The sequence below is a fragment of the Cupressus sempervirens genome, chromosome 11 (assembly GCF_028749045.1).
Source record: "Cupressus sempervirens isolate cs-2001-9-10 chromosome 11, ASM2874904v1, whole genome shotgun sequence".
NCBI classification, from domain to species: domain Eukaryota; kingdom Viridiplantae; phylum Streptophyta; class Pinopsida; order Cupressales; family Cupressaceae; genus Cupressus; species Cupressus sempervirens.
In genome coordinates this window covers 743,453,609-743,469,749 of record NC_143128.1, presented here as the reverse complement: position 1 = coordinate 743,469,749, position 16,141 = coordinate 743,453,609, and positions in this window count along the sequence as shown.

The following is a 16,141-nucleotide window of genomic DNA, read 5'->3' as shown; positions in this document are numbered from 1 at the left end:
CACCTAAAGGACCTATAATAACTGAGGTTGTTGATACTAAAAATGTTCCAACAATTCAACTAGTTGATGCTTCAATTCCCCCATCTTTACAAGAACCTACTCCTCCATTGCCACAAAGGTTAGTTCTTGCAGCTCCATCCAAACCAAATCCTACAACAACTGATCTCCTAGACCAACTTAAGCAAATGACTATATAGATTCCCTTATTAGATGCCCTTAAGGGGATTCCCCTTTACAATAAAACTTTAAAGGAAGCATGTGTCAAGTAGTCTGGTAGAAAGAAAAAGGATCCTCCTACTATCCATGTGTTGGGACAACTTTCTAATTTAATGTTTAGCAAAGCCCTGATGCCTAAATATTCTGATCCAGGAAGTCATGTTGTTACCATACATATAAATGTCATCCAAATTCAAAATGTTTTGATTTATTTAGGAGCATCAATAAATGTCTGTACAAGAGAAGTCTTGTTAAGAATTAGCATTATTGGATTAAGGGATACTCCTACAATACTCCAGTTAGTAGACAAATCCATTGTCAAACCTGATGGTACGGTAGAAGATATCATTGTAACCTTGGATTCCCTAGATTTTCCTTTAGACTTTATGGTTCTGTCACCAAGAGGCACCCTTGGAGTATATCCATTAATCTTAGGAAGACCTTGGTTGGCTACTGCAGATGATTGCATTACTTCTCAATCAGGAAAAATGACAATATCAAATGGTACCAACTCTAAAAATTTAACTCTGTACTCTCTTGCACAACCTCAACTAGATCTTGACCAAGTTTCTTGGCCAGACCTTGGTGATGATCCTCCAGAAGTGGATTCTGTTCAAAAACTCATGATGTTTGAAAGAAACCCATTTTTTTGTATCCTAGGAAGAAGATGATATATTGGTAGTAATCCTTACTAATCAATATGATTCCAAGGAGTCTACCTCTGAAAATCCTGTCGGCTCCTTGCAAACTATATTGCCCAAATGTGATGCACCTTAATCTCCTATAGCACCTGATTACCTTCATACATTATTAACCCATGAAATTAAATCTCCATCAATAGCAAAGGTCTTAATGATGGACAAGGTAAAGAAATCTGAGATTGTTGCAGGAAAAGTTCTGAATATCAATAATGACCTAACTGCATCTTAGATGACAAGTATCATTCAACTATTACAAGATAGTCAACAAGCTTTTGCATGGGACTATACTGACATGAAGTGTTTAGATCCTAGTCTTTGTACACATAAGATATTTATCAACTCAAAATGTAAGCTAGTGAGACAACCTCAGAGGAGAGTAAACCCAACATTAAAGGATATAGTCAAGGTGGAGTTACAAGAACTTCTTAGTGCTAGATTTATCTATCCTATTTCTAATAGCCAGTGGGTGTCACCTCTAGTTATTGTTCTAAATAAGGGAGGAAAATGGAGAGTATGTGTCGACTATAGAGAGATTAATAAATCCACTAAAAAGGATCACTTTCCTTTTCCATTTATTGATCAAGTACTGGATAACTTAGTAGGAAAAATATATTTCTCATTTCTAGATGGTTTCAGTGGATATAATCAAATCCAGATCTCTCTAGAAGATCTAGATAAGACAACATTCACCTATCCATGGGGAACGTTTTCTTACTATGTCTTACCATTTGGATTATGTAATGCACTTACAACATTTCAGCAAGTGGTACTTAGCATATTTTCTGACATAGCTATTGATTGTGTTGAGATCTATATGGATGATTTCACTATTTATGGTGACACATTTGAACAAGCTCATGCCAACTTGGAGAAGGTATTAAAAAGGTATCAAGAATACAAAATTTCTCTTAATAGTGAAAAATGTTATTTCATGATGGAAGGAGTTGTTCTTGGGCACTACCTTTCCTCTTTTGGAATTCAAGTGGACCCTGCAAATATTGTTGTAATTATTAATCTACTAAGGCCAACCAAGCAAATAGATGTTAGAATCTTTCTTGGACATGCTGGATAATATAGGAGGTTCATCAAAGATTTTAGTAAGCTTGTTGATCCTTTGTACAACTTACTCAAGAAGATGACTAAATTTGAGTGGACAGAAGACTGTGAAGCCGCATTCCAATAATTGAAGGATGTTTTGACTACAACACCTATTCTTAGAGGACCTGACTAAAAGTCACCTTTTTACATTCACACTAATGCATCTGACACTTCTTTAGGGGTAGTTCTAGGACAAAAAGAAGGTATAGTTGAGCATGTCATTTACTATATTAGTAAGAATTTATAGGGTGCTACGATTAATTATACTATCACTGAAAAAGAATTTCTTGTTGTTGTGTATGTACTTAATAAATTTTGGCATTATATCACAAACTTTGAGGTTTTTTTCTACACTGATCACTTTGCTATAAAATACTTGATGAATAAACCTATTATTTTTGGTAGACTAGCATGTTGGCTACTCCTCATGTAGGATTTAATGTCAAGATAATAGATAAACTAGGCTAAGCTAATGTAGTAGCAAATTTTCTATCATGACTACAAGTACCCGATGATCCTATAGCCATAGATGAAAACTTTCTTGATGAGCACTTATTTTCAATAGAAAGTTAAAAACCATGGTTCACAGATATAGAAAACTACCTTGCTACTGGAAAAACACAACCACACTTTTCACCTAAGCAACGTCATCTCTTGGTGGAAAAGAGTTACAATTTCTCATGGATAGTTGGATTGATTTTCTATACTGGACTAGATCAAGTAAATTCCTAGTGTGGAAAGGAAGATGGAACTTATGACATCCGATGGGCATGCCATGATGAATCATGTGGGGGTCATTTTGCAAAAAAAAAGAACAACCTACAAGATTTTGACAATTGAATACTACAGATCTACTCTTCACAAAGATGCAAGAAAGTATACAAGATGATGTGATTGATTTCAATGCATGGGAAGGCCCACTAAATCTAATGAAATGCCTCTATACAGGTGGTGGTCACACCTTTTAACAAGTGAAGTATTGACTCTGTTAGTCCAATAGAACCCTCTTCTCATGGAAAATCATACATTTTAGTATGTATTGATTATGCAACTAAATGGGTTAAAGCACAAGATGTGACACATGCCAGATATCACAAAGTAGAAAGTTTTCTATATGAATGCATATTCACTAGATTTTGAGTACCTAGAGAAATCATCACAGATCAACGATCTCAATTCACATCAAACCTTATAGTAGAATTCATGAGGAAGTACATGATCCATCATGGTACATCTTCCCCATACCATCCTCAACCTAATGGTTAGGTAGAGAGATAGAAGAAATCCTCACAAAAATAGTTTCTATTCACAAGTGAGACTGGGTAACCTGGTTTCCTCAAGCAATTTGGGATTATAGGACTACGTGGAAAAGTACCATTGGATTTACCCCATTTGAATTACTTTATGGTAAATCTACTTCCATGCCTATAGTATTTGAGCACAAGACTCTCAAAATTGCTTTAAATCTAGATGTTGATCTTTCAAAGGCTTAAGAAGATAGGTTACTGCAACTAAATGCCCTTGATGAATACTGTAAATCTGCCTTGCATAATACAAAGATAATCCAATAGCAATGAAAAGATGGCATGATAAATTTATCCATGACAAGAAGTTTTTTGTTGGAGACTGGGCCCTCCTATATGATTCCTGCTATCAGAAAACTCCAAGAAAATTCCAAACCCATTGGCTTGGACTGTATGAAATCATTTCTATGTTTGAGAATGGTGCAAAGAAATTTTCTACCATTGATCTTGTTCACTTCAAACTACTAGTTAATGGACACTGCTTAAAACTCTACCATAAGCTATCTAGTCATGAAGAGTTCTTGCAACAATTCTATTCATCTATTTATCATAAAATTCTTGCAACAATTGCAAATGAGTTTCCCATTCATTTCTCATCTTCCTTCTAAAAGCATTTCCCTCATCATAATAAACTACTTTCTTTGTGAAAGTATTTTCTCCGTAATAATTCCACCTCACTTCACTCTTTCTTGTCTTCCACCTCACATCATCCTTCATTAACTTGTGCATGATGGTATCAAATGACAACATGACTTAATAGGTTTGTATCCATACTCAAGTTCAAACATTTTCTTAATGTGTTGTTCTATTTTTGGTTACCTTGTCACTAGCAATTGCAAAAGCTAATGCCTAATTTAGTTGTGGGGAGGGGTATTATATCTCTTTTTTTTTTGATCATTAAATGTTTATGTTATTCTTTATATGTCCCCACATGATAAAAAGAATGATGTGATGTGACTGTTACCTTTATATCACACATTTTTGCAAATTGGTAAGTAGAAGTTCCAGCTAGGGTACTTAATGCACAATTAAGTGATCTTAAATGCTAAAAACATCAATTGCTTAAAAAAAGTACTATCACTTGTCTTCTCATCTTGTTACAAGTTTTTCCATTTTTTAAATTACTATTGTAATCACTATGGAGGAACAATGGGGGGTGGTTTGAGAAGAAGAGAACCAACTGACCATACAACATTGTTGGGAGATCCAATTTTCCTACCTATATTTCAAGCTAGGGGGTAGATGAATTACATGTTCAAATTGTCTGCATGGGTTGAGGAGCTTACCTTAGAATTTTTGCAGATGATGAAGGATGGTTTTGCCATAGTCAAAGGAATAAGGGTTCCATTTTCACCCAAAATTGTAGCTGAAATAATTGAATTTCCTTTGGTAGGGGAGGAGTTTTCAAATGCAGTGGACATAGTACCGGCCAGAGCCTAATTTACAGTGCATAAAGACCCACATCTTTAGATAGACCAAAAGCAAGGCACAATCCACACATCTTTACCAAAACCATTTAATGAATGTAATATCTATATTATAAGATATTTTACTTGTGAGGGGAGACATTCATATTTACATGCCACATATTTCAAATTTTTGAGCTGCCTAAGACATGATGACTGCCCTTTGAATGTTCCTCATTTTATGTATCTCATTTAGTTAAAAAGAGTTGCTATAGTACAAAAAGGAACCCCAAAAGATGTTTCACACCACTGTCTTATTAAGCTCATCATAGTAAAATCCCTTAGGGAACAACTTGGAATATCTTGGGATGATTTTGTTGAAAACAAAGAGCAAAACCCTATTAGGAAACCTGCAAAGAAAGTTGAAGAGAAAAGAGAACCTCAAGAAAATCCTATAAACCCAACACCAGGCTCTTCCTTGACTAGATGTAGGAGGTCATAAAGAACCTCAATTTCCACTCCCATCACTTCTACCTCTGGGTTGGGTCCAACATCTAATAAGGGTAAAAGGAAAGTTAAAATTTCCCCAAATACTAGCTCTCCTGCAGTTCCTAGGGTTTATAAGAAGAAGAAAGGGAATGTATACGAAACATCTTTAGAACTTCCTATAGCTTCAAAGGTAGTAGAAGTAACCCCCATGCATAGAACTCAAAGGAGCCAATTATCTATAAAGTCTGATGAGGGTGTGTCTTTTCAATCCCCTATGTTTGAAAATGTAACTATTAAAAAAGAGCAATCCTCTGTCTAGCCACCCATCATTTTCATAGATTCAAACAATGATGACAATGTACTTATTGAAGTTTTATATTCTCCTTCTATTTCTCAATGGGAAAAATTTCATGAAGAAGATGTTGGAATAAATTTTGATGTAGTTAACACTGTTGTTGAATACATTATGTTGCAAGGACTTGATGCTTTAGCATCCACAGCCCAACAAACTATTCCTATTGATCCTTCACCTGAGACAATGTTACTTTCAGTTCTAGTTCCACTATTGTATTGTTAAGCATTATTTCATAGTTATCTAATTAGTTAATTCAGGAGAGGGAAGAATGGAAAATAGAGAGAGAGAGAGAGAGAGAGAGAGAGAGAGAGAGAGAGAGAGAGAGAGAGAGAGAGAGAGAGAGAGAGAGAGAGAGAGAGAGAGAGAGAGAGAGAGAGTCTAGAAAAAACCATCTTCAATCAAACTCAAGATTTGATTGAAAAGGATGTGGAGATTGAGCAATTAAGTGGTAAACTTACAAAAGTCACTGCCATGATTCCTGAATTAATGTCTTGTTGCTCTCCTTCCCCTATTTATGCTCTCTTTTTGAAAGAACAATTTGTTAGTTATTAGATGACCTGTGTAATGTAGGGTAAAAGTTTAACATTGAATACTCCTCATGAATTCTTTCAAGCTTTCCATACTACCCATGTAGCCATCAAAAATTTTCTCTATGGACTTTTTTTGCATAGTTTAGCAGTCCCTAACAATAGAGATTGGAACCCTCTACCTTATGCGGGTGATATTCAACTCAGGCCATTGATTTCTTGGATCCAAAATGAAATTAGCAAAGAAAACTAGGCCCACCAGTACAGAGAATTAGAATATGAGATTCCACTTTTTTTTGAGGCCTGAAGCCAAGGATTCCAAAACTATGTACTATGAATGGATGAAACTTTCTTATTCAAAACTTGGAAGCTGGATTATTTCTCCTTTAAGAGATGCATCCTATCAAGAATATAAAGTTATGATAGAAATAGATCTCCCTACAACAAAGAAGGGCAATCAATGGTGTTGGATAGGATTGAGTGAAGACCTACAAAAGAAAGAACCTCATTCTCTATTGAATTTTATCATGGCTACTCGGCGAGCACCCTAGTATCTTAAGCTAGGGGAAGAAAGAAAAAATGATTGGATCCCTTTAAATTTTCAACCTCCACTGCTATTGTCCCCACTGCTTGCTAATAAGAAAGATTTAGAGAAATTTGATATGACAGAAGAGCTCTGGAGATGGGAAAGGTATAGGGAGAATAAAGGTTTTTATCAGTATAGTGATACAAGAGGTAAAGGACAGAGTTCTGCCTTAGATCTCAGGATCGTGGAGAGAGTGAAAAATTTCATGTTTTCTTGAGGACAAGTCAAAGTTTTAGTTGGGGGGAATGATGAGACCAGAATATGGTCTATTTTATCATTTCATTTTTAGTTGAATTTGCAAGCTTTCTAAAAGACTTTGATGTTTTAAGAACATGATGTTTGTGATAATTTAAGAAAATGTGTGAGTAATTATTTTCCATGACTAAAATGAATATGTTACAAAAAGATATGTCATTTAATTACAAAATAGTGAGAATGATGCTTTTTCTTCCTTAGCTAGGTTGGGTAGTTCTCCTGCAGTAATGTGACAAAGAGTAAACTAATTTAGATAACATATTTTGAATAATTCTTGATGTATGTTAATTTTTTTGGAGGTGCTAATATTTTGTAGATATTAAAGGTGAAGTCAACTCAACCAAGCAAGAGTCAAAGCGGTTGCTCACATTAATAGACCAGCCTTAAGCGGAGGAAATCTAGGGGTTGTGAGCTCCTAAATTCATGTTCTAATTAGTGCCCATAATTAATGCACCTATTGTAAATTCAATGCCACCATTTGTTTTGATAGTTGATGGAGTCTTGAATCTAGGAATTATGTTCCTAGTTTGTGCTTAAATAACTCGAAGTCTGTGTTCTAGAGTGTGGTTAGTTAGTTAGTCATTTTCAATAGAAAGAAGAAGTTGCTAAGTTTTTACGTACTGAATATAATCTTGTCATTCATCAGTATGTACATTTACTGTTGTTATGAATAAAAATATCATTTCAAGTTTCCACCTCTAATTCATTTTACTTTACTTCTCTCTGGGGGCCCACATAGAGAGTGAACTAATTAGTTCAACATAGGATTTATATACAATTCATAGAACCAAAGTAGACTCTATTGTTCTTGCAACCACTAATAGCAAAATTAGTGGAATGTTCCTACAACATAGGTAGTTGAAGCAATTCTTAGCTATATTTTCATGCTTTATTAAGATAGATTTGATTCTCAACTTTAGCTTAGATTTCTTGTAACGTAAGCACTTGAATTTCTATAGAGTAGTTCTTAAGTTGAGATAAGTTTGAAGCATATATTTTGCAAATACCATTTCAAGTTTACATCCTTGGTTGATAAATTAAATGAGTCCAAATGAGTTGGGTTAGAAACACTCAGGATGTCCAATCTTGAGTTAAGTAGTCCATTATTGTAGGATTTTAATTTCTTTCTTTGGCCAAGCAAACCATTTTTATTAAGTTGAAAGCATATTTTGAAGATCAAGAAGGTAATAAAGGAAGTTATTACATGTTCAAAGGAAGATAATTAATCCCAATGTGAGGCCATCCACCTATAAGACAATTTCAAAGACTAAGCAACAAAAGGGTTGATTCTGGATCATTGATTTAGACCTAGAAATTTCATCCAAACATTTATTTAAGGAACGTCTACAACCTAGTTCAAATGCATGAGTGTATGGTCATGTGTCTATGAATATTCTAATTGGATGTAAATTTTTGGAGGTGAATTAGAGTGTAGAGACCAAGCAGTGCAGTGAAGAATTTTGAGTAGAGACAGAGAAGATCTATTATGGTAAGGTGATATTATATTGCATATAGGATTTTTTTTTATCAAGCATTGAAGTGCTAACTGAAGGATCAAGTATTGAAAATTATAATAGGTGTTTTAGGATTTAAATCTCTTAATAGAGTAGCTTTAACAAGATTATGTAAATATCCTAATAGAATACTCACTTAGTTGTGATGTAAAATCCTTTAACCAAGGTAGAATATAGCAGTTCTTTTATCCTTTAACAAGGAAGACCCCTATCAAGGTTGATCATCAAAAGTGATCAAATCATTGTAGCCTTAACAGTCACAAATTTATTATTATAGTAGTGAAGATATTATGGTTGTCATCCCCACCACAGTTTTACCTTCACCTTGGAGGGTTTTTGCATTACCATTTTTGTGTGTTAATGTGTTATGTGTTTATGAGATTACATTCATGAATTTAGAATATAGATATGATATTATGTTGATGTGAATGGCTATATTGATATTATATGAATGCTTAAATGAGATTTTATGTGGTGATATCAATTATGTTTCATGTTTGAAGTGAAAGAAGTTTTATAGATCCAGATACAACCCCCGTCCCCCTAGCCCCCGCACATAGTATCAAACTTTCCCTATTAGATTTCCAACAATGAGTTAATAATTAAATAAATATGATTTAATTAACAATAAAATACCTTATTACTCTTAAAGTTTATAAGATAAAAAATGGGTGATTAAATTTGCCCATCTATGAGTCATTGTGCAAGCAACGCATTCATTAAAAAAATATGATGTCAAACAACTATTTTGAAGCAATGAAATATTCTTAGATAAACTTAATTTTAAATTTATTGAAAAAAGAGAAGTGGGCTTGAATGATACCAACTCCAAACTTGATTGAAGGAAGAACAATCATCTTGGAATGTACAAACTCTGAATTTGATCAATTGAAGAATAGTGAGTTTGATAGGAAAAATTTTTTGAACTTGATAGGACAAAACTCAACAAGTTTGATAGGAAAATATTTTTGAACTTCACTAAAGCAAAATTAGCCAAAATTGATTGAACTAGAATTGATGGAGAGAAGCCTAAATGCACAATTTAATATTAAGTGATGAAACTAAACATTAAGATTGATTTTGATTAATTAGATACTATCAAATTGATGTGATGTGATGAGAAATGCCCCTTCTTAGATTAATTGTTTTCCTTTAGTGATTTGATGTAAAGTGATGAAATTACTCATGCAAAAGATCAAAAAAATCTAAATTTGATGTAAAGTGATGAAGTCGAGATGCTCTAGTGATGGAACTTGGTTGATTTACAAATAGGAAAGATTGATGATAGAATATTATTGCCCTCCCCCAAGATTTAAATTGAAATGACTTTGAAGAGATGTAGAAGCAATGTAGATTAGATTGAATGTTCAATAGATAGGCTCTAAGATGTAGAATTGATTTCAATAGATTTGAAGAGAAATTGGACCAAGTTTGACCACATGGTTATGAAAATTTATCCATGTTTGACCATATTTGACTAGGTTGACTAGAACTATGTAGAAGTGATATTAGGTGAAATTGGATAATTGTGAAGAAATCTGATCACTTTCACATTGTTAGGTGTGATATAGAAGGGTAGTCAACTACATTTGACCAAAAAGATTAAATAATGATTTTGACTAGCAAGATGGTTCCAAAATTTGATTTTGATCCCAAAAAGGATTTAGGGTGTTTTAGTTATCTAGGCATGCGAATTTTACACAAATCAAAGACAATTGAAAATTAGGTCTAAATCCTATATAAGGGGCCTAAAGGGTCATTTTCAAGTCATTTATTCATTTTCTTTTAGTGAGCTCAAATCCCTTTGAAATTTTATTTTATTCCAATGTGTCCTCATAGATTCAAGAAATCTAGGAGGCATAAGCAACCTTAGGATTACGGTGCATCGATATGTACTTTGAAACTAACTCTAATTTTGTTATTTTTTGAGCTTTTTAAAAAGTTTTTTATTTTTTCCTACATTTTATCATGCGATAAATTTTTGTATTGCACACAATGTAATATTTTATCATATGATATGATAGATTAAAATTTTATTATTTTGTAGTTCTATTTTTATCGCATGAAGACTACCCATGTATCCCTTCCAATGGTGTGATTTATCACACAAAATTCTTCTATCGCACTGCTTAAGGAAGCTTATCATATGATAATTTTATGTTAGTAGATATATTGCACATGTTTTTAATGTCATTTTGCACTTCTACTTGTTATATTTATTTCTTAGTTGTTGTTAGTGCTTTGTAGAGATGAGATGATGCATTTGTATACCTTGCTAATTGATTATGATGCATTTTTTTCTCTATGTTGATGTAGAAGCATTTTTTGGACCTCAATATTCATTGCCCCTATTCTATATGGTTGAGACTAGAGAGGGATCCTGGTGCATGTGAGTTGGATGTTATTAGGAGATTGGAGTTTGATAATCTATTGCAACTCCCAAATATCTAGGAGAAATGCGGGTTGTTGACTACATTGGTAGAGTAGTTCCATTCTGAGCATAACATCTTTCATTTTTCAACCAAAGATATCATGATTATAGTAGAGGATTTCTATCATATCCTTCACATTTTTGTGATGGTGACTTGGTGAGTATTCCTTTTGATGTGTATGTAATGCTATTTTTCAAATATAATGCATTATACTAATGTTTGTCATTGTTCATTCAAGTATATTTTTATTAGACTCTAAGGGAGGGAATTGCTGCTATGTGATGTATATTTAGGGATCATACCATTCTAGAGAGTCACTTTACATGGGAGTATATGATGTTGCACTATGGTATAGTTTTCCCCTTCCATGTAAATTCTTTTCACTGATTGGTTGTGTACTCAGAGTGGATTGTAACCATCAGGAATTTCTATGTGGATGGGGATGATTACTAATGGATATGTTGTCATAGTTATAGCATTTTACATGTGATCCAAGTATTGTGTGTGACCTCTACTAAGAGCTACATGATGTGGCTTACTAAGGAGGTAAGATTTGTTAGGATTACAAAGGTATGACACTTGGATATGTTATTTTATGTTGTACTAATGAATATTTCTCATTGATGTCAACATATATATGTTTGTTTTCTTCAAGGACAAATATTGTGTACATTTTAGAGGTTGGATTGGTCAGAAAAGATGAGATATAGGTTACTCTATGTGAACTTAAAATAATGTTTGAGAATGTGTCCAGATACTACATATGTGTTTGTGTATGTTTTAGATAAATATTGGCTAAGTGACAGATCATCAAGCGTAGGCTAGTAGTAGGTTGGTGCACATAAAATAGGTTACAATTATTTTGGTTATATCTTATGAGAAATATGGAATGAAGGTGAGAAATTTTTGATAATGATCGAAGACATGTTTAAGGAATTTTTTTTAGCACATCTTGATGATCATTTTGGGAAGGTCAGTGAATTTTATCATTCAATATGTTTACTGGCAGTCAACTTTGTATTGGGAAATATTTTGGAAGTTGTAAATTACTTTGTAACATGTAGGAACCTTAATGTAATATCTTAATGATAACCTATATGGTTAATTATATATTAGGGAAGCTCAAAAGGATAACCAAATTACCATTTGAGTAGGATATTTAGGAAGATTTTTTGGTTGGGTAAAAGATAACATCATTATAGATGTGATCAGTTGATGCCCACTTAAAGGAAAAAACATCATAAAAGAGCATAGTAGAGACAAAGTTGTTTGATTGTGTTGAACTTCAAAGGAACTATATTGGAAATTGAGTTAAGTTCTTGGTTAATTCACTCATTATATTTGTTATCCTGAAGATCTCTTGTATATAGTTATTGAAATAATTTGGACAATGGGTTTACGTGCCTTCCTTCATACTCCTAAAAGGTCCAGAATCTTCTAACGAGGGTTCAAAGTCTCTTAATAGGGACTAATGTACATATTGTATTGTAATTGTATCCTAACATGGTCACATCATTTGACAAATTTTTTTTATATTAGTACATCACCTTGTAGGTTCCATTTCTACCATGGTTTTCCCTCTGATCAAGAGTTTCCCTAGTTAACAAATCATTGTATCATTGTGCATGTTTTATCTCTTATCATTACTCATTATTATGGTTATTAATGTTGGATTTAATAAGCTGAATTTAAGTTTTTTTTTCTCATAACTAATTCACCCCACCTCTACCTCAATTGTGTGGATGGACTTCACTTTCTCACAAGACTTGGTTAGTTGGAGTATTAGAAGCTCAGATTTGGGTTTGGGAGCACATTGTAGTTACAAGACTAACAATTAGTTAGTAATAATAAAGGATGCCATATGTATACTATTCTACTAGCTACATTCATCAATCACATATGTCATTTTGTGCCATCAATCTTTGGGGTTAGGAAAGACTTTCTACTGGAAGAGATGGTTTAAGGATTTGACTTCCACTATCTAATGGCCATATGTATAGTATGAGAGATGGGATAGAGATCAAAATGATTACTCATATATATTTTATAGAAAATCACTATTGAGGAGCCATTGTGGCCTTGTAGATAGGTTTTGTATCACACAGTTGTGTCAATAATTTGGTAGACATGCAGGGGTAAACATAGGGTTCATAGATTGAGCTTAATATCCTAATGTGGAGGGCCTAGGATGGGATCTGATGTTATCATACAAGGAGTTCTTGTGAGAGATGCATGAGTTGCAGCCTATGTAGTAGGATTTTCTTTCTAATGGTCTAAATGTTAGTGTGACAACAAAGTATGAGAGAGATCTATAGACTCATCATTTTCCTTAGTACATAGATCTTTTAGATTGTGTGTCATAGGTAGAGGATCTTGATCAGGGTGAAGGTGGAGATGACTAAGATGGAGGAATAAGTGGTGGAGATGGTGATAAAAAAAGGCATTGATCAAAGAGGGGGACCCAAAATCCCTAGCAATAATAGAGAACCTTTGCAATAGAGGTTTCATGGTGAGGGAGACATTGGGGTCAATTTGGATCACAACATACATGGAGGAGGATGACCCCACAAAGGAGGAGAGTCTTGTGGAATATCAAGTGGATATAAACTCATGAAAATAGAGGGTACATGAAAAGAGAGCAAGAGACTAATCAATATATCATATTGATGTAGGAGCATCTAATGGTGTAAGGGCAGTCTTGTATCACCCAAAAATATGCTTAGTTTTAGTTTTTGTTTAATATGTTTGTATTTTTGGATACCCATTTGTGCCAAATAGAGATTCTAACTCTCATGTTTCCACTATCAATTTTCTAGGTTAGTATTTTTTAGCACCTCAAATTACGTACCAATATAGAAAATGGGTTATTTTGTAATTGAGCCATAATTAGGATGATTTAGAGGGAGTAATTTGGATGGATGATTATACTTTTAATTTCAAGCACTTCAAAAAAAATCAAGTCAAAAGGCTTTATGGTTTGAAAGTTATTATAGTTTTAAGTTGCCTAGAGACCTCTTAAGAACACTTCAAAGTTAGATTTGAGGCACTAAATGGCCTTGTATGGTCCCAAAAAATAGTGGATGAGAAGGTATCATCTATATAAATATAGATCACTCAAAGATATTTTTGAAGATCTAAACAGATCGTCAATCAGAGTCTTGGATCAAAAGTTATGCCTCCCAAAAGTTGGACTACCATTTTTGGATTCTTCTAATTTTGCACTGACTTCTAACCTATCTTCTAGAACCTTCTTATTTGGTGGTGGACATCAAATGGAATATTCAAAAATATATTCCTAACCCTAAACCTAATTTAGCTTACTTAGGGTCATTTATTGCATTGTAAAGGCAATTTTGGTGGAGTTTGGGAGAAGGTACTATGAGAAGGGTTTTTTTCTCCAGAATTTGATTATGTTGTAAGCACATAGGGCATATAGTTGAGTATATATTTATGTAATGAATGTGCTAGCATATCATTCTAATAATAAAATTATTCTTTTATATTATGTTCATTTTGTCTTGGGTTGTGCCCTCATCACATATAATGGTCCAACTAAGGGAAGAGGTTAGAGCTTTTTAGGTATAGCTGCAATTGGTTACAATCATGATAGTAGTATATGATCAAAGGATTGATTTTTTCTTAGAGAAAATGACCAACTCATGCAAGATAGAGATGTAACTCAGTAGGATGCAAAGCATCATGGTGCTCAGGAAACATATTATTATGGTGCATACATTGTAGCGGTGCCCCTAGGGTAGAGAGTGCCTGGCTATTCCTAGTGGGCAAGGTAATGGATGAGTGTAGTGGAGGCATCAGTACAAGGAAAAATTCCTTTTTTTAGAAAGTAAATTCCACCAAGATAATTGAGAGTGTGGGTGAATCAATTATCCAATTCAAATAACTTTTATCAACCTTATTAAATATTAAACATGTAATCAATAAGTGTAACAACCATAGAAAGATCACCATACACAATAACAACATATTTCTTAACTAGGGAAAAAAATCTAATGGGGATGGTATCCAAAAAATGATGTGCCAATATATAAGTTCCTTACAAGAGGATGAACCTTTTTAGGAGTCAATAAAATACATTTAGTGCATATTAGTCCCTATTAAAAGACTTTGAATCCCTTTGAGGGAATTCCAACCTTGTTAGGTGTCGTTGAAGGGAGAAGGACCCATAATCCAAACAACTTTAGGGTAAAGACCATTGCACTCACTTTCTAGCTAGTCTTAGTACTATCCTTCATAGAATAATACAAATAAACAATTTTCCACACCAACCTCTTTGCTAAATACAATCTCTTTGTCAGCTTGTTGTGCCTTAACCACACCAAAAAACTTCTTTGATCTCAAGATATTCAATATCAGGTTCATTAGATCTCACATCCAAGTTGCATAATCACATTAAATAAATTGCACCACTTAAGCACTCTTCAATACACATATTCCACAAGGAAAATAACTTTCTTTTATACCAAGTCCTAAAACTAATTATTCAATTGGCCTTAATGTTTTCTCATTTACAATTAATATAGCACTACATTAAGATAACATAATACATGTTACATTATATATTTATAATTTCATAATATTATTGGCTCACAATCTTCAAAATCTTTCACATGTGCCACATTGGAATGTGTGTTTGACTACTATAGCTTCATCACTTCTTCTACCTCTGTACAACTGCGCTTAACCAAATTTTATCTCTCTTAGGAGATATAATCAAAACAATAGTAACTACTTCTCAAGGACTCTGTCTGAACATTGTCTTTAATACATCTCAAATAACTATCAACTATCTTCATATTTTTGTATGTGTTCTTAACCACATAATTAGGATATTCTATAAAATGTGTCCTCGATTGCATATAGCCTCATCTTAACTCCTTGAACTAAATGACCTCAATCTATGTTTGATTCTCTGTTAATATTCATAAATCATTATTATGCCAACATCAATGACAAAAAAAATCATGAATGCAACATACAATCATGCTAACAATATCCTCAATGTTCCAATAATGCTAGGATACTCCCCCATAGGAATACCATTAACATTCATACGAACAATCTCCCTCTTTTGCACTAATAACAACATATATGAAAAACATCTAAGTTCCATGAATACCAAATGCTATGTTGCAATTTTTCCACTATATTGTAACCATATTCTTCCTTTTTCAAATTATCTTCATCAATCAAATCTAAATCTCAAGAACATCTCTTCATCAATGTGCTACTCCCCCATT